Source organism: Triplophysa dalaica, chromosome 9, assembly GCF_015846415.1.
Source record: "Triplophysa dalaica isolate WHDGS20190420 chromosome 9, ASM1584641v1, whole genome shotgun sequence".
NCBI lineage: Eukaryota > Metazoa > Chordata > Actinopteri > Cypriniformes > Nemacheilidae > Triplophysa > Triplophysa dalaica.
This window is the reverse complement of record NC_079550.1, coordinates 8563736-8581815: the sequence shown is the minus strand read 5'-3', so window position 1 is coordinate 8581815 and position 18080 is coordinate 8563736. Positions and strand designations below refer to the sequence as shown.

Here is an 18080-nt window from a genome sequence, read left to right as displayed (position 1 = left end):
ACCCCCTGAGACACCAAAACAAATAAGTCTGTCATGAGGTCTTGCTGAAATTCTGTGTTTTGCTTCATCTGCAGTTTGCTGTTTATAGAACGCTCGGTTGCGTGCATCGAGTATCTTTATGATGTATTGGGTTGTGCGACTCTCGGGTCACACTGCAAAGCAGCTATGCTGAGATCAACACTTTGCTGAATTTTGCCTTTGAATAACATTACTTCTTTTTCAGTAGGTGGGCATTTTTCTGTCAAGACAGAACCCCCCACCCTCCTTTTCTTGAAAGTGAAATAATATTAAGAAATAATATACATTTTATTTATAATGCGCTTTTCTAAGACCCAAAACGCTACAAACAATAAAATATAAAATAAGGTAATAGAAAATATAAAGAAAAATAAAGAAATATATAAACAAAATCATAAACAAACAATAAACTTAGGCTGAAGAAGTATAAAAAAGCTAAGTTCTATCATAACAAAACAATACAATAAAAAATATATAACAAAACAAAACAATACACTTCTACTCATAAATGTCAGCATAAACTAGTTTAAATTATGAGTTTTTAACAATTTCCTGAAACTGACTACTATTGTTGCATTTCTAAACGTGACTGGATGAGCATTCCATAACCTGAGTGCAGCGAAGGCTCTTTCTCCCATAGGTATAATCTACAGGGACGCTGCTGAAGAGTAAAGGAGTCAGCAGACCGAAGGAAACGAGAATGTGTATGTACGCAGACTAGGTCAGAGACGTAAGAATGTATGTAAGCTGTAAGGGGCTGTTTCATGCATAGTTTTATATGTTAGTGTGAGTGTTTTAAAAACAATACGCTAATGAACAGTAACACCAGTGCAAACTATGAAGCACACTAGTGATGTGCTGACGATGTGCAGTGTGTAAGTACATGTGCTGCTGAATTCTGAATGTACTGCTACCGTTTGATCGATTTAGCTGGTAAACCAACAAACAGTGCATTACAGTAGTCAATCCTGGAGGTGCAGATTTTGTAATAGTCTTAGTATGAGAGTCAAGTGTTAAAAATCACACCAAGGTTTTGTGATTAAACAGATGGAACTACAACACTATCATCCATAATCAATTTTAAATTGTGACTTTTGTGAATAGCCACTGGTGGGCTGATAAGAACAGCTGTTAGTACAGAACAATTTAATTTGAGAAAATTATGAGTTTTTATTTCCTGCACACAGAAGAATTGTGGAAATGGCACCAAGGTCAGATAAAGAGCTGCTGTAGATTTGGGCATCATCAGCATAAAAGTGATACCCCAATACATATTTCCAAATGATTCGCCCTAAAGGAAGCATATAGACTCAAAACAAAATAGGACCCAAAACAGATCCCTGAGGAACACCATGGCACACCCGACCAATTTCAGATTTGTTGTTTCCCAGGACAACAAATTGAGAGCGATCATTGAGGTTAAAATCAATTTAGCACCATACCAGCGATGCCAAGCCATCCTTCCAGCCTATTTAGCAAAATATATTTTGGCACACTGTGTCAAATGCGGCACAGAGAATCTTGTGGGCCCTTGGAACAATACCCGTAGAGAGGGAGGTATTCACAATGTTTAAATTAAAATGTGGGGACTAATTGAAGAGAGACAGCCATTAAGAACAGTTGTTGGGAAATATAATCAATACCTATGATATTGAAATTGGTTAAATGCAGCATCAGGATAGCTTAGTGGATAGATCTCAGAAATTGCAGAGCAGGGGACTAAACTGATAGACTCATGAATCTTTTAATTTTTTCCATAAAGAAACTAAAAAACTCCTCAGAGGAACAGATTAGGGGCTTAGTTGGTACAAGGATACTGTTAATCGACCTAAAAATCCTATTGGTCTTTGCAGCATCATCACTAATAATTGACGAGTAAAACCTTGTTAGCTGTTATAACTGTTTCTATATATTGACTCAAATTTTCTGTATCATCATACAGAAGCTTCTGGACAGTTAAACCTGTTTTCTTATATTGGCGTTCAAGCTGCCTACTAATGTAGAGGACATAAAACTAGGTCATTTTCCCTCCTTCGTTTTCTTCTTCAAAGCTTGAAGTCAGAGTGTTAATATATATCCTTTGTATAGGTCCAAATGGGTTTTGGCACTTTTGATATACTGCTTTATGTTTCAGTGTTGTAGGTGATAATGATGTCACAAAGGATTGACTTTGATGTCATGGATGATTACACCATGAGGTCCCATGAGGGTTTATGTTGGTTAACATTGGTCGAGCTATACCTGCCTTTCCAGTTCATACAAATACAGTATGTTTGTGTTGCTAATTTAAAAAAAGAGGAATTTTCACAGAAGAGGGAGACTAGCATTTTAAAAAAGCAAATGTGCTAAAAGTTTATTTTTTACATTATGTATGAATATCATTAAATTATAACAGATAAATTTCTGTTTTCTACTGTGTAATCCTGGTGTCAAAAATGGCTCTGCCCTTAACAAGAATTTAGCATTGTATTACAACCAAATGAACACTACATGCTCTACATATTACACATTACTTAACTCATTAAACACATATAGAGGACACAGTCTGTCTCTTGTGCAATCTGTGGTCAAATAGAGGAGTGGGTAAGAATAGGCCACTATAAATAGTCCAAGAGCACATATGTGTGTAATGTCATAGCATAAGGAGCATGTGAGGAAGACTTGTGGTATCTCTTCTACCGTCACCTCATGGTGGTAAGGACATAAGACCGCACATCTGAAATCATCCTCCATATGATACTCTGATACTCCACTGAATGATAGGATTTTGCTACAGTACAGGCAGGCCCGGAGTGTCCATCGGGAGAACCAGGACGATTCCCGGTGGCCTGTCGACTGATTTAGCCTGCTGCCTGCTATTGAACCGCAAATTTACGTCGCTCGCACACGGATTCCTTTTGCTCTCGCTCAAAACTGGATGAGTGCTACTTATGCCCAGGGCATCAAAGGGCACGCTTCCACTTTAGTGCAAGAGCAAGACAAATCCGCTTGCGTGCGGAGAGGTTCGTGCTCACACATCAATATTGACTTACTTTCGTGTAAAATAACGTGCTCTTGACATTTGTCAGCAAAAGACTGACATATGGTTTGCTTGACGTTGGATATTCAATATTTGTAAATTTAGGGACCGTCAAAAAAGGGACATTCCTATTTCTAACGTCAATAGCAGTTAAAAGGAAAACAGTCATAAAGCAATGCAGTAAAGATTTTTGACAGCACGATTCAATTGCTTCTCTTCACACATACAATTAAAGAATATAATGTGTTTTTGTGGTTTTATTATAAAAACCTAAAAGATCGAATGAATTTTCTGTTTGAGATATAGTTGCAGTATAAATCATTTAAACATGCTTTTGTGGTTTAGCCACATGATTAAATGTGTTTTCTTGGACCTTTTTAAGCCAAACTGTATTTATTTTGCTCATAAACAATGCACTGTCAGTTTAATTAAGCATTGATGGCCCATTGTGTGATGATTACAAAGCATTCTACATTTAAAAAAATAGATTGGTGGTTTGTGGCCTGGATGAGTGTAGGATATCCCGGCCTGAATTTGTTTCCCAGTCCGGCCCTGAGAACAGGCCACATTTTTGAAAGGACAGTTCACTTAAAATTTAGAATTCTGTCACCATTTACTACATTGGTGTCATACTGCTAAATAATTCTCTAAATAATGTTCTCCATAAATTCAATGTTATAAAAGAGTTCATAAATTGTAATATTTATTTTTTCAAACATTTCAGAAAAAGAAAGTCTATTGAGCATTATTACTGTTTCATTTCAATATTTATTTCTTAGTGTTCATTTAGCCTTTCCTGCTGCTTAGCTACTTTCACAAGTTTTTTTTCAGTTTTTCTTTTCTAAAGTTGTTCTTCTTTGCAGTCATTTTATCTCACTCTTTGTAAAGCTGCTATATGGTGGAACTAGGCGCTCACAAGGCGGAGTCTGTGAGCGGTCATAGGCAGGCGTAAATCAATGTGACATCATATTGTTATGGGATCACCAACAGCCTGTTTTGTGTCATTGTTGTGGTTTAAAAGAGACTACAAAAAGAAGAATAGAGGGATTTGTATAATTACAGGGTGTTTCTGAACACACGCTGGCGACTAATTTTCTTGTAGATAAACATTTAAAGGGGCATTTTCTGGGATTGTGGCCCTTTAAAAATGTATTCAAAAATAAAAAAGTATACCATTCAAGCTGTGGTTGCCATTATGTTTCGTAAAAGAAAGAAAGTCACACAGTTTAAATCACAAGTGAATAGTGTCGTGACAGAACATTAAGAGCTTTTTGCGCTAAAGTTTATTTCAAATATGCTGATGTCACAGGCTATTTCTGAACATAGTGTTCTGTTACAGAGATGGAGTTGTTTTACATCACTATTCGCTCTCTCTGTCTGTGTCTATCTATCTTCTCTGTCTGTATTTTCTGATCTCACTATATTCCATTATGAATTTAATATGTAACATAACATTAAAAATCAAGTTTATCATTGTAATGAAATTCAATCAAGTGCCTGCATGTATTGGATACCACTTCAAAAAGGATGCCCATACAACATATACTGCAGTATTCTCAAAACCACTGAAATTGTATTGTTCTATTTCTGCTAGCTTTTTCAAGTCATAATTAAACTTTGACCCATTTAGCAAGATCTTCGTGGTGTAGCAGTTGTGCTACATTTTTCGGCGTTCACTTCCTAACATTCCAATACTTATAGTCAAGGGATTGACTTGTCAGTGCTGGAGATAATGAGATATGTTTGCTGCCTGTAAATTGATGGCCTGAATAAGAGAAAGAGACTAGAGATACTTAGGAAGGGCAGAAATATGGGAGAGAGGGGGATTGTTTTCTTTAATTAGTTTTCTTCTCGAGAGTGTAACTGAATGGAAGGGTGGGCGTTGGTTTAAGGGGAAGTTATTATGTGAATCAGATCTATGAAAGAATAATGTAATTTCCCTTCAAGTATTTGACTTGTAATCTCATAAAGCCTAATGTTTTATATTGTTCTACAGATTCTAGACTGTAGATCATATAACTCTTTCTGTGAAAGTTTTTATTTTTTGTTTAATACGATTACAAACTTTGCTAATCTGAGCCTACGTGACTGGGGCTTTGTTCACACTACAAACATTTGGATGTGAAAGACACATTCAATTCTCAACATATGAGTGACTTGCAGTATCAACAATGTTATAATAAACATAATATAATAGACTTTGCAGGTATAAAGAACCAAACTTTAGGTAAATACAGAACTTTACAGAATAGGAATAAGGCACTCAGAACCGGAGTGACAAACGTTTTAGTTTGGACACAACCTAACCACCTCATCCATAAAACTCTTGAAACAATCCGCACCATCTGCCTGCCAGTCATCCATAAATAAATACGGAAAACCACTTGACAAAGTGGCTTGTGGTGAACATGATCAGAGGAGCGTCTTCCCCACTGCAATGCAGTCAGTATAAGTAAGAAAAGGGCTGATGCATTAATGTAAGCAATAGCCCCGCCCTCCTTTCCTGTAGACTGCTATGACCGAGCCTCTCAGAGGGAATTAGGAGGTACAAGGAGATGTAGTGCATGGAGGTACAGATAGGAGCTTAAAAGATGGATGTGGGCTATAATAGGAACAAAATGAAAGAAAAACAAGAAATGTATTGTGAGAAGATATCACTGAAATAGGGTAGAAACTATGACCTGAAACTCTCAAAAACAATGACCTTTTTACACAAAAACAGCTCAATCTTAGGAGCTGAAAGAACTAGTTCAGATGAACACAAAGAAAGATAATTGGAAGAATGCTTGTAACCAAACAGTTCTTGGGCACCATTGACTATCATAGTAGGAAAAATGACAATGGTAGTCAAAAGTGCCCCAGGACTTTTTGATGTCCTACATTCTTCAAAGTATCTTCTTTTGTGCTCAACAGAACAAAGGTATTTATAAAACAAAATTCCCTACTATGGTGGTCAAAGGGGTCCAAGAACTGTTTGATTACAATTATTCTTTCAAATATCTTGCTCTTTGTAATTCAGAACAAATAAATTTATACAGATTTAGCACTACTCAAGTGTGAATAAATTATTACAAAATTGTATCTTTTTTGCATGAACTTTTCCTTTAATATTATGAGCTTTTACTTTCAACTAATTTTTAAGAGTTTTTGCAACCCTGTTACATATGCATATGCAAAATAAGATTATTGAATTCATGCTGTAAAAGCAGAAAGACAGAAATACAGCATCTGATGAGAAGTGCTGAGCAGTGCTGAAAAAGGGCAAATCACAGAGTTCCCCACAAGCTGACCTCGCCTGGAGGTAAAAGTGAACTCATCCTGAAACAGTCCTGTCAGCAAGAAGGAAAATGGAGGATTGAGAAGATAAATTATTAACTGACATTCATTTATTCTTCTGAAGTGATGGCAACTCATGGAAACTCGTGGGTTGCCTGAGAAACAAATATATCTTTTATAAGATGCCTTGAATAAAAACAGGAAATGGTTGAAGAATGCTAAATGCATTTGTGTCTCATGAAACATTTTGTATAAAATGAAACTATTTAAGTATAGGGTGAAAAATATATGTTGTAAAAGTGACACAAAAAATTAACAAACTGGTAATTTTAAAACACAATGCCATGCACTGCGAAATTCAAAATACAGGCGACACAGCTGTAAAAAAATCAATATAAAGACTTTTACAACAGACTGCGTACTGCAATATACAAGAGCAATACATAGAAGTCATAATGAATGTTTACTTAAAACATATAACTGATGTTTACCTCTAAACAAAATGCACTGCAGGACGTTGTTGTGCAGTTGCTATAAAAATAATAAACATAATAATGAGCTACAGCTCCATTACGGTGTAGAATGTGTATCTGTATATGAAAGTATCTGTATTGATGTGCTTTGGATATCTCTCCATGCATATTTACATTAAAAGATAGTGTCTCTTATCCAACTGTATGTAGAAGCACATGAGTGTGTATAATTAACCTTGACTGTCTCAAAAGGACGGTGTAGGACATGTTGGGTTTTGGAACATCTGTTCTGCTGTCAGAGCAACTAGGTCTCTCTCTTCCCTCTGTTGCCACCCAAACACATTCTGTCGGAAGCAAAATGGAAAACACTGAAATAGATGAATGAGAAAAAAATCCAGATAATCCCACATTAACAATCCAGAGTAACCCTAAAGCACTGCATGAAGCCCTGCATGTGCTTAAAGTGCAGTGTGACCGTTGACTGTAAAATAGATGGACGGCGTTACACCACTTCCTTCCATTGTAATAGAATGAGCATAGAACGTCAGACGATGGGCGCTGACATGTTACGCAAACACGTTAGTTTGGAGCCGGGGCATGCGCAGAAAGAACCGTCAGTAGAGAAAGAGACTGCACAGAAGTGAGCACTAAGTGTGACGGATGCTCGTACTCAATCTGAGGTTAAAGTCCCCGTGAACCGGATGTTGCTATAGTTTTTATTTCCGTATTTTGACACATTTCCGAGTGATATGGAATTTCTAATGAGAAGAAAAGTGGGTTTGGCTTCATCTTTCTCTGCGATTTGATTGGATGTATAAAAACAGCCGTTGCATTTAGAAATGGAACTGGCAGCAGACTGACAGTTGAAGGGGAGGAGTTAACGGATGCTCCGCACAAGCCATCTAACACACTTTCATAATTCTGTCCCATCTTCTCATGTTTCTCTTGATCTAGTGGCAGGATCATGACAGAACCTCATGTTTTATGTGGATAGAGGCATTTTTGTCATAGTTGGCATTCCACATGGTCCAGGTCTCGTCTCAGTTCCCGCCCTTTCATCTCATCATTGGTTGTTAATTAGTTCATGCCTTGCACTTATCTCCTTATATATTGACCTTGTATCTCTTGTCTTGTGCTGGTTCATTGTCACTCGTTGCTTGTGGTGAGTTCATGTCTTGTCAGTGTAGTTTAGTCTTTTGTAGTTATGTCATATGTCATTTCAGTCTTGTTATATCCATGTTCTTGTTTTACTCCCTCGTGGGTTTTTGTTTTGTCCTTTTTTACTTTATTATTGAAGCCTGTGTTAAAACCCCTTACCCGCTGTCTGTGTTTGGGTCCTCTATCTGTGCACCTCACCTAAACCCTGACACATACGTCATTTTAGATGGATGGTCATTTTCAGGTTTTAATGAAAGATCAGGAGGGCACACACATTTTGAAAGACCCACATTGATCAACTATTTATATCAATATCTTGTTTTTTTAATAGAAAATGTTAAAATATTAATAGGAAAGAAAGTTTCATTCATTCATTTGTTTATTCATTGTAGAGACAAAAACATGAAAATAATACAGTAGTTTGGACAGTTTTGTTTAAGGGACAGATCTGAAGAAGCAACAACACAGACAAACACACACACACACATGCACACATACAGCACATACAGTAGATTTGCTCATCATCATCCCAGACAATTTTAGTGTTTACTTCACACACTATTCTTCCAACCCTTTTTATTTTCTATCTGACAGTGGAGACCATGAACTCTTTCTTTGGTGCTGATAATGCCATCATGAAAAACAAAGAGGCATGTCACACCCCTGCAAAGGGTCAAATGAATAGATACAGAGTGTCTTTATAAATGAAATAGCACCCCGGGGAAAGCTGTGGCCAACTGCCTGTGGACGAAAGCAATAAACAACATGGACTGACGGCAATTTACTGTTCAACAAAACAGATATATATATATATATAAAGAGAGAGAGAGAGAGAGAGAGAGAGAGTGAGAGAAAGAGAGAGTGAGAGAAAGAGAGAGGTATTACATTGATGTATTCTTAAAATAAGAATATAATTCTGCAGTGACATAATTAAAGATTGTAGGATTTAATAATTCACTTGAGGGATTAATCCAAACACAATGGCAAAGGAAATGATGAAATGGGATGGAGAGACCGCAATGGGGTTACAGTTTAATTAAAACAGCTTGTAAATTACGTGCACTAAATCATTCTCATACTGTACACACAGGTTGTCAACCCTTTTAAATAGACAATTCATTCCAACATTCATATTTATCTTCATTAAACATTTTACAGATTGCTGCCAAGCCCAAAAAATGACCAAATAAAATATATAAGTAAACTTCAAGTCAAGCTCTCTATTAAAGCTTCAACATATAATATGCATTTTCAAATAAATATTCAGCCTAAATGAGATTTTGCAAGATATATTAATGCGTATAAAAATAAACAAATTAATAAATAATGCTGAACTTGTTATTTTTCTCAGAGAGTCATTTGAGTTTAAGTACATGGTACTGTAAAAGCACAAGAGATTATTTTCAGTCTTGTCTCTATAGCTTTGTTGTTTTCTAAGTAGGAGATAAATTTCTACCTGTGGACACAAGCTGATCCACATTTCTGAATGTTTTGCTTTGGTGTGATGTGCATGTTATGCAAACACGTTAGTGTGGAGCCTAGGGATGCGCAGAAGGAACCGTCAGTTGAGAAAGAGTCTGCACAGAAGTGAGCACTAAGTGCAGAGCGCCATCAATGCCGTCCATATTCCCTCATGACTGAATGAAAGGTTACCATACACCTTTCTGTAACATCTTATAACTAACTAAAATAAAATTTATTCGATACACAAACACTTGGACATACATCAACGTGATTAATACTGACTAAAAGAACAGAAAACAGCCAGCAGGGGACGATCAAATAGCCCGCAGCTTCACTTTTAAGGATGTGTGAGGCAGCACTGAGTGTAACAGATGCTCGTATTCAATCTGAGGTTAAAGTGCCGGTCAATCGGGTGTTGATATAGTTTTTATTTACATATTTTGACACCTTACCGAGTGATATGGGTTTTCTAATGATAAAAATAGTCAGCTAGGCTTTCGTCCTTCTCTGCGATTTGATTGGATGTATACATTTTTTCTGAAGCATTATGAAATGTAAGTGGCAGCAGACTGACAGTTAAAGGGGATGAGTTTGTGCATTTTAAGATTTTAATGAATGGGCACACAAATTTTAAAAGACCCATCTTGATCAACTATTTACAAAAAAAAATATATAGTATAACACGCAATATTTCATGAAAAAAGTAGGTATTGTAATTTTTGTGTTTGAATGTGTGAAGGTAAAGATTATGGCTACGAGGGAACTTCTACCTTTCTATTTATTAATCACTTTGATTTATCTTGTTTTTAATAGAAAATGTTAAAATAGTAATAGGAAAGAAAGATTTATTCATTTGTTTATTCAGTGTAGAGCAAAAGCATAAAAATAATACAGTATTTTTTATGGAACAGATCTGAAGAAGCAACAACAAACACACACACAGAGACACAGAGACACAGAGAGTGCTCATTTGCTCATCAACATCCCAGACAATTTTAGTGTTTACTTTTCACACTATTCTTCCAACGTTTTTATTTTTCTATCAGACAGTGGAGACCATGAAGGGCTCTGGTGTGCTCTGGTGTGATATGCTGTGTTTAGATAAATTACCAAAATCACTGGGCTGTTACATCCCTCATTGTTTACCATTATAGTGGTGAAGAACAATAAAACTGGATTCCTCTCTTCTGCTCTGTTTAATAGACGGTTAAATATTCGGTCTGCCATATTGTATTTGCCAAATCTGTGTTCTAAAATAACCAATAATAAGAGCAGAAAAAGGAAATCAATAATACGTTTACATGTATGCATCTGGCTATTGCTTTTGGTCCTAAACAACTGTGCATTGAAGCTATTTTAATGCTTTTACCTGCTTGCATAACACTCAACATTATGTAACGTTGCAGTTTTTTTTACGATTGATCATCTTTTTCAGTTCACCTAACAATTTTTCTAAACTCTTAACACAGCAACACACCTAAATCACATAATTCGCAAAACTGTTAATTTCATGTTCAAAATCACACAGTTTAAACTAAACTCCAACACTTGTTTAAAAAATACAAAATACGCTATTTTTAATACACTATACACTAAATTCGCTGTGTCTACCAAAACACTCAAACATGTTCTCTAGTGAGAGGAACATTCGGTCCCAGGGGACTCCAGAAGGTTAAGTGTTGATCTGCCTAATACTTGCATCATATGCATACACTTTCAGATCAGGGGGAACACACTAGTCTAGTTTATATAAAACACTGTGGTCTTTGATTTTCAGTGTTTATTCAGAAGGCATATTTTCAGGAGGCACATTTCAAACAACCAAAAAAGGAAATAGGCCTACAAAACATTGAACATTGCAGTAACATGAATTCAGATAAAGCAAAAAAATAAAAATAGAAAAAACACTACACTGTAAACACAGAAAATCATGGCAATTGTGCATACGTGGGCTCATGAATACCGCCGTCTGTTGGGGTCTGGCCAAAGGATCTCATCGACATCGCAAGCAATGTCTTCTCGTGCTAGGCACCGGGGAAAATATCCCCTTGCATGTCGAAACCATTCATGGATTGCTGTCACCTGAATGTTGCAGCAGGCCCGTTCCATTGCCTGCAGAAGAGGCATGCGGCATGTGGTTGGCGGTCATATACACGCCACCTCCAAGCCGAAAAGAATTCCTCTATAGGGTTTAAAAATGGCGAGTAAGGGGGAAAGTATACCACTTCAAATTGATTGTGGTTGGTGAACCAGGCCTGGACCAGAGCAGCCCGATGGAAACTGACATTATCCCATACCACCACAAACCTGGGCCGATCTGGTCTGTTCTGTACAACTATATTATGGAGAGCATCTAGAAATGTTCCTCCTCCTCCTCTACCTCTGCCTCCATCGTTGCTTAAAAAGTTCTTGAAATGGCTTAACTGAGGGCTTTTTGTAGCTGGCTGATTGGTGTTCAGTTTTGCAAGTTATGCCTTCAGGTGTGTATTTGAGTGGTTGCAATTACCCGATGTGTTTTGTATTTTAGATATATGTGTTTTCCAAATGGCACCCTGAGATTTCATTTTTGAACGAAGTGTCTTATGTATGAAATAGAGTGTAGTAATCAGGACCAAGTGTGTTGCATAAAGGAGTAAGTGTGTTACAGAATTGCAAACAAAGTATAAAGTTGACAATGTGTTTAAGCTATGGTTACACTGTGTTTAAATTATGCTACAAGAAGTTAGGGTTTTGAGGCTTTGGAGTAAGCATTTGGTTTTAGTGTGTAAGCAATGGGCAAAAACTGTAATGCTACTTGCAAAATTTTCAGAATTGTTTATATTTGTATATGTCTAGTAAATTTTTCCTTTTTTTCCGCACTCAATGTGAAAGTTATGTATTACAATCAAATACATATTGAAAGGTTTTTATACCTCCAACAATATTTTTTAAGTTTGGAAACAATATGTTGTCTTTATACTTTAGTATCACAATCAGTATTTATCTAAAAAAAATGTAAATGTTGTTTTACACAAAAACAATTATGGATGTAAATGTGTTTTTACATAAGGAAGGGGATCCCAGGTTCATCTTACAGTTTTTTTCAATTGCTAAGAAGCATTTGCCAATTATTAAAATACTTTTTCTAAACTCTTAACACAGCAACACACCTACATCACACAATTAGCCAAATAGTTAATTTTCTGACCAAAACCACAGTTTGTTAAATAAATACAAACTCTACATTTCAAAACCCTTAAAAACTTTTTCAATATACACTTACTCTATCAAAACACTGCAAACCCGTTTCAAAATCGAATCTTTCGGTCAAAACTTTAGCACTCGTTTTCTATCCAACATGAATACATAGTCAATTATACCACAATGACTGTCAAAATACTAACAGTTGGTGGCATTACAAAAACTGCATTACTTGTCATGTTTCAGTTCTTTCTGCATAGAACATACAGTGAGATTTTTTTTGTTTTCATTCATTCAGCTGTGTGTGTGTGTGTGTGTGTGTGTGAGTGTGAGAGAGAGAGAGAGAGAGAGAGAATTCATGGTGCATTAGATGTGTACAACATAATATCTAAATGTGAAGGAGTCATCAATACTTTATAGAATGTACAACTGGGAAAAAAACAGAAAGCGACAGAATTGCACAGTGAAGACTTTATTAGCAATATGAAATTGCTGTCAGTGATCAAAACGAAACAAGGACAAACATACATGGCCTTTGATTTACAGTAAAGTGTGCAAAAGTAGAACAAAAGACTGTCTTTTTTTTGTGTATGTCCATGTAATGGAAAGTCTTCAACACCTGGCTATGTCTCTGATTGAGATTGCAATCAGCTATTGCTTATTCTAATTATCAGTAAATTATCAGTATACCGTAAAAATGCTTATAAGCTGTATGAATATATTTTTAAAATATTTGTTTCAATACTTTGGAGCTGATATTGTTGCAGAAGTAGAGATTTTATACTGTATCTATGGTTTGGAACAATAGGTCTTCATTTCTGGCATGCTGCGTTTAAGCATTTGTAAAAAACACAATAAAGATCCATGATTTTGGTATTGGGTATGCTTATATGTAAAGAAAATGTAGGCATTCTAGAAACATGTTAATTGATTGGATTTTGTGTGAAAACAACATTAATTTTGTTAATGGTATGGCCACAACAGAATGATGTTGTGTTAATTGTGTTTAGAGTTTTAAAAATGTGACTATAGATTGGTCAAAGGGATGTTAGCAATTGAAAAAAACTGTAATGGTATGGCCACAACAGAATGATGTTGTGTTAATTGTGTTTAGAGTTTTGAAAATGTGATTACAGATTGGACAAAAGGATGTTAGCAATTGAAAAAAACTGTAAATTGATGTTCTGTCCCTCACTTTACATGTCTATGACAGCAGATGTAGATATAGACCACGGCTGTGATTTATTTGCATAACTTCAATTAACTTTTTCTCTTTAGCAATGGAATAAAATACAGGTGATATATTTGTGTTCTATAAGTCTATAAATTAGGTTTAGAACATGATCTTATCTGTTCTGTAATACAGTGTGAAAGCATTTGTAAATTTGGCAGTTAAATTACAAAGTTTTGGTCTTGGTTGATTTTGTGTGTTAAAGAAGTTAAAGCATCTTAAATTTGTGTTAAATGTATGCATTTTGTGTCAAAGCAAAAAAAGTGTTAATTGAATTGCCTGCAAAGCCAGATGTTGTGATAACTGTGTTAAGAGTTTAGTAAAATTGTTAAAAGTATTGGAAAAATTGTCATAGCAATTGTAAAAAAACTGTAACATTGAGAGTAGACTTCAGGGACACAAATTGATCGTCTTAAAAAGAAATGACTAAAAAAGTGGTGATTGAGAGGGAGAACAAGAGAAAAAAGCCCCCTTCAGCTGTCCATCTGACAGCATCATTTGCTCATCAGTTCTGTGTGTGTGTGTGTGAGCTTCTCAAATGAGCTCTCAGCTAGAGTGGCCTCATTGATGAATAAGAGTCATATTGGCTGCTCATCCATCTATGAGAGAAGCTTCATGAATCAATAGCAGGAGAGACACGTGACCTTGGTGAGGACGTTGATGGTGTTCTTCTTAAGCTCCCAACATCCAGCTTCTTCTACAGTATACAGTCCTGCAGTGCTCCTTGATCTCAGCCTCCTTGTTCTAAACTTTACTAATCACTTTTTCGAGCATCATAGCTTTTTATTAAAAATTATCACTTGGAAATAAGGGGAACAAGACATTAGACAATAGCTGTGTGGCATACAGTATTTTACCGCTATAGAAATCTAGCCTAGCTATAATGTTGCATGCTAATCAAAAAATAATCCCTATGATTTCAAATGTCTTCTGAAGTCATATGTCTGTGAGGAAAATGATAAATATTTGGAGTTTATATGACACAAATTCTAATTGAAAAGAAGTATATCCACATGCTAAATTCAAGAATGTTAGCACTTCAATAACTTCTAATCTCATTGGTTCTCAGATGTCTTGTGACAAGTCTCACTAGACACCTTATGTTTACCACTATCTACAATATCAATATCATACACACACAAACCACACACACACACACAGGCACGCACGCACGCACGCACACACACAGTGAAATTAAATATTGCAATGAGATGAGTGGGTAAAAATAGTCAGCTTGACCCTCAGACACATGCTCAATACCAGATCAGGGGTTAGAGTATGACCTATAACATTTGTGTTAATGTCTCCAGCAGCCTTGCTGACTGACCACTTAAGCTGTTTGAATAATGATCGCAGGTTCTCAGATGTGTTGTGAAAAATCACAACTGATAAGAAGTTTTTCAACAAGTGCTGTGAACAGAATGAGTCACAGATTACTGCACTATGTCTTTGGAATATTGTCAAAAGTTTTTAATAAATTGATATGTAAAGATGTAACCAATTGTTCCATAAACAAAATCATAATTTACAAATTTGATAACATTTATAAATGATTTTACCCATTATCCCGCATACTGTATAAGTTTGTTTATTCGTGTCTCTTACATGTGTCGCTGTCAATGTTTTTGTGTCAGTCTTACTGATAAATGTTGTTTTTGCATTTGTATAGAAACTATTTTTCATTGCACTTCCAATATTTTTTTGTTGTGCACGTTGTTGTTACATGGTTTAAGATGTTGTTTTATTTTTTTAAGTTAAATTAGGGAGAAGAAAATATATGTCGATATGTTATTGATATTTTTAATTGGACAAGCTAAAATGGCAATTTATGTAACATGAATGAAGAAAGTTGAGAAAGTCATTAATATTTAGGTCTGTGTGTCTTTTTTTAAGGTTTTTTAAGTGTTTTTGTCAGAGGAATATCTTTGAAACATAATATGATTTTATTAGCAATATACAATATTTGGGTATGAGAAAATTTGTCCCAATTGTTGGAGGCTTTTTTTTTTCTTCTGAGAAATCTGATCTGAGAAGTCTCCCAACCTGGGACGAACTGACAGATGGGGTTTGACTTGAAAAAACCTATTATCTTCTGAATAGTTTTGAAAAAGGCCAATGATATTGGTGAATGAAATTTGCATGCCGGACGGATATCTGGGTATAAAAGAGTGACGGCGTGCTGCATTCAGTCACCTTTTGTTCTTCTGAGCCTTCGATCCTATGACCACATCGTCTCTGATTTCAACTACTGCTGGATCCTGAACGACATGTCCCTCTGTTCTCATGGGTGCAACAATCTCATAGAGGAGGTGGATGGACTGAGGGCTGCCTCAAGTGCTTCGGCACCTTGAGGCAGCATTCATGGATACGTCCTGTCCGCACAGCGGGCGGTTGACAATCCAGACGTTGCGATCATGGGTGGCTGTGTTCTTTACGGACCCAGCCACCACCAAGTCTGCTTCCCATCCCATGATAGCAGTGTATTCGTCCCTGGCGTTCGCCATGGCGAGCAGCGAGGGTGATATGGGGATTACGTGACTGCTAATCCGTCAGCCACAGGCTCGAGGACCATTCGCAACCCGTCTCGCTCATCTGACCAAACTAGCTTTATTGTCCTTACTTCCAACGAGTGCAGGCAGTTAGGGGCTACATCGACGTACCCCAGGTGACATGCAGTCGCTGTGCTCTATGCCTGTAGACGGTGGCCACCTGGGGAGGGCTACCCTGGCTCCCGTTCAAGGCGGGTAACCTTTCGGCATCTCTGGTATTGAGAGCTTACACTGCCGCGGGCCAAGACTCGCCCTCTCTGTATGCCATTGCCATGGCCATCCTGCAGGCCAAGGCATTAAAGAGCTCCTTGAGGATAAGAACAACCTGAGGGCTTGTGCAGGAACTCTGTGCCGCCACCAGTCTCCCCCTACGAGTGACCAGGGTGACAGCGTGGGCCATGGGTTGGACGATGTCCACACTAGCTGCCCAGGAGAGACAACTCCAGCTCAACCTTGTGCAGATGTGAGACTCTGGGAAAGATCGCTTTCTCAACACACCAACTCGGCGTACTGTCCCAAGATTGCCAGTGCCCACTGGCAGTGAGAGCTCTCTCCACCCGGAGTATAGCTTCCTCGTTGGCACTGGCTCAGGGCACCTCTCTGGCAGACATCTGCAGAGCTGCAGGTTTGGCTTCACCTAACACCTTCTCAAGGTTCTACAGACTCCGTGTTGAATCGGTTTCAGCCCGAGTCCTGCATGGTAAGGTAAGACCGGCAACTGGTAGGGCGTTGGCCTGCAAAAGCTCCTTCCCCCCTCCAAGGCAGGTTCCGCCTCCCTTCTTCCCCCACTGGGTGAAGAATAGCCATTTCACCCATCACTAAGCAGATCCTGTGGGTGGGTAGGCTGGGCAGAGCAGTCCTGCCTCTTTAGGCCGGGTATCAGCTAGTTAATAGCTCTAACCGGAACTAGTGCTTCAGACGTAGTAACCCCCCAGCAGGGTGGTTCCGTCTGATGTATCCTCATGATTGGTTCCAACCTTGGTAAACCATGACCTTCCCTAGGTGGGCCTCCGCCTTGTGGCACTTTCTTCAGTCTGCACATTCCTCCCATGAGTTCTCCCCTGACGGCGAGACCATGCTGGTGTCTCCACTAAACTCCTTCCTATGGTAGGGAGTGGTCTCTGTAGCGCACTTCCCCAGTGGCCCTTCCAGTGCCGGGCTGCTTCTTGCTGTTAAAGAAACAATGCCTCCACCTGTGACTGCCGGTGGTAGAGGATTCCCACCTTTCCAAAGCTCTGGGACCCCCTACCCATCCACTGGACGGTTACAATTTTGCGATAGCGCTCACGTCTGACACGCAAAGGCCAGTCAGCGTCGCTTCGCTGGAGATTGTGATGCGGCAAAGAGCCTTGGGGTTTCCATAGGAACCCCATCTGTCGGTTCGACACACATCGAGAGACCGACAGAAAGGGAATGTCTTGGTTATGGATGTAAACTTTGTTCCCTGCTGAAGGGAACGAGACGTTGTGTGCTGCCCGCTGCAGCAGTCGAGGGAGGCTCTCAGGCTCCTCAGCCCAAAGGTGAATGAATGCAGCACGCCATCTCCCTTTTATCCAATTTCATTAGCCTTTTCAAAACTAGTCAGAAGATAATAGTTTCTAAAGTCAAACCCCATCTGTCGGTTCAACACAACGTCAAGAGACCGACAGAAAGGGAACTGTTATTTTACAGTTTACTTTTTGCCCTAGCTTCTATATGCTGTGTATATATAT

At 37.8% G+C, this 18080-nt stretch overlaps 1 protein-coding gene across 1 annotated transcript in view; it reads left to right on the top strand.

Moving 5' to 3' along the window:
- scn4ba (sodium channel, voltage-gated, type IV, beta a) overlaps positions 1 to 18080 on the top strand; it is a 30458-nt gene that overhangs the window by 1032 nt on the left and 11346 nt on the right. The window lies entirely within an intron of this gene.